Source organism: Clupea harengus, chromosome 19 (genome assembly GCF_900700415.2).
Source record: "Clupea harengus chromosome 19, Ch_v2.0.2, whole genome shotgun sequence".
In the NCBI taxonomy this organism is placed as follows: Eukaryota; Metazoa; Chordata; class Actinopteri; order Clupeiformes; family Clupeidae; genus Clupea; species Clupea harengus.
Genome location: NC_045170.1, coordinates 2,034,535 through 2,037,034, shown reverse-complemented (window position 1 = coordinate 2,037,034; position 2,500 = coordinate 2,034,535). Strand labels below are relative to the sequence as shown.

The following is a 2,500-nucleotide window of genomic DNA, read 5'->3' as shown; positions in this document are numbered from 1 at the left end:
GATGTGCGTCTGTCATAACATAGTTATGTCTCTGTTTTCATTATATGGGCCCCAAACCACACCAAATCTATTCTCAGAGAAACACACTCACACACACACGCACGAAGCTTTCTGGGGTAGGCTACTGAGTTCATTGCGCTATTTTCACGCACTCTCCACTGACCATGCTTCTTCACATTATTCTTTGTTTTTAGTTAGTTTTTTTTAGCGTACATCAAATCTTTCAGCACGTCACACACGCAGTCTCTTGTTTCTTAAAGGCATGGGTCCGTACCGCTCTCACGAGAGGAACTACAGGTCCCAGTAGGCTACGCGTAGCGACACAAGGCTACTTGCTAATCGCAGCGATCTGTCACTCCACCCCACTATCGTACCGGGGAGGAGGAGTGGGGTGGGTTCGGCTGGTCGTGAAGCAGCACTAGACCGCTAGACTGTGTGTGTGTGTGTGGATGATGTGTGCTTGCTTCGCTGCCTCTCGACCGTTTACTATTACCGTTTGCGTTTATAAGTAAGCGAGCATATACGGAATCCAATCAAGTTATTGCCAATTTCTCAATACATGGAGGTCTGGCTGTGTTCTATTGGTGGACAAGACTGAACGCATCAGATGAGAAGAAATTCAGTCGCATAGTGTGCCGTCGCTCTCCTATGGATGGTCGCCTGTGGTAAGTGGCTTCTTTATCTTCGTACTACAGAATATATAGGAAAAGTTGAGCTTTGCCACTGCCAGTCAGTTAAAACGAACTGCAGACGAGAAAGGTTTCCATGGAAACAGCGTATAAACTTAATTGATTGTGGGTTTGCTCATGTGGAGGCTCGCTTTAATGCCGCAGCATGTGAAGGAAGGCGGGCTTCTGCGAGTAGCGGCGGTGCTCAGAATTTGCCGAACGAATTTGGGGCTGTGCTGCGCGAAAGAGAGAGGAAGAGAGAGGAAGAGAGAGCAGGGAAAGGTGGCGGTTGAAAGGAGTGCGGTTGTAAATACACGCCAGGTTCACAGGCAGGCTGTTGCTCTGCTGATTGATGTTTACTGATTAGTAATAGCCGTAGTGTCTGGCTCGTTCCCATCAGATCTGTCTGCCGTGGTCTGCAGTCCACAAATCTCCACCTTTTATTTTCTCCCCCCCAAAAAACCCCAAACAAGATTAACAACATAAATACATGTTCTCTCTGTTCTTTTCTTGTCAGCATTTAGGGCGGCAGAATTATGACATAGGAGGTAACAGGCTATCACTTCGGGCAAAATAACGCTAGTCTGTCGGGGATCCCTGTGGCGATAGGCTGATTTTTCGCAGAGATTAACGAAGTGGCAGACTGCATCCACGAACTTGGAGAAAAAAAAACCAAACGCTGTAAGGACGCGGTGATAATTGTGTAACAAGTAGGCTGCTTCGAGGAGCGGAACAGAAACGGGAAGATAGCGCTTCAAGTTATCCATTTCTCAGCGATATCGCTCTGTCAACAGCGTCCATTGTGTCCTCAACCGACACATTTCCTTCTATTTACGGCCAAACTTATAGGAAAAGCGACCGTCACGTAACTGAGATAGGGTGAAGACTATTTAAAAAATACGGATGGACTCGCCTTCATTGACTTAGCTCTTTTCAGTTTCAGGTCAGTGTCGCCGTTGAGTTATCCCTCCATCTGACTGGAGACCTATCTCTTTTCTCTTTTCTCTGTTCTGTTTTATGCGGTGCGAAACCTCTTGCTTGATAACAGCAACTCCGCCTCTTGCCAAACTGTGCATCTTAAATCAAGATCATTATTCAAGACACAAAAGACTCTCCCTTTCCCTCTCTCTCTCTCTCTCCCTCTCCCTTTCTCCCTCTCTCCCTCTCTCTCTCTCTCTCTCCTTTGTATCTCAAAGGCATCTCTAAGCGTAACATTGGGATTGAGGTCAGTGTGTGGCAGCCCTGGTGTTAGAGTCTGCTAAAGATCATTGTCTTGACTGACATGGTCACACTGGCTGATGGTGCGTTCTGTTGCATTGAAGTGTCTCTGCACACCCACACACACACACACACACACACACACACACACACACACACACACCACACACACACACAACACACACACACACACACACACACACACACACACACAATCTGCTGCAGGAGAGCAGGGGAGGGGAGAGGAGAGGAGTGCTGGAGGATCTAGTCATACACCTCTGCCTGCTGAATGCTGAAGAGCCAAAAAATACCCTATCTCTCTCACACACACTCACACACACCTCAGTATATACACACGCCCATACACAGATTCATGGGAACACACACACATGCACAGACATGCAAATTCACACACGCAAACATACACAAACACATGCAAATGCCAACACACACACACACACACATAGATATACAGACAGACAGACACACACACACTGCACACACACACACACACACACACACACACACACACACATAGATGTACAGACAGACAGACACATACACACACACACACACACACACACACACACACACATAGATGTAAAGACAGACAG

The 2,500-nt window shown here is 47.1% G+C and overlaps 1 protein-coding gene across 1 annotated transcript in view; it reads left to right on the top strand.

Annotated features, from left to right (window-relative positions):
- The first annotated feature begins 341 nt into the window (after positions 1–341).
- The window catches only part of pag1 (phosphoprotein membrane anchor with glycosphingolipid microdomains 1), a 36,634-nt gene continuing 34,475 nt past the window's right edge, over positions 342–2,500 (top strand). The window contains exon 1 of the mRNA XM_031586404.2: positions 342–665. The gene's annotated coding sequence lies outside the window, so the exon portion shown is untranslated. The remainder of the gene's footprint in view (positions 666–2,500) is intronic.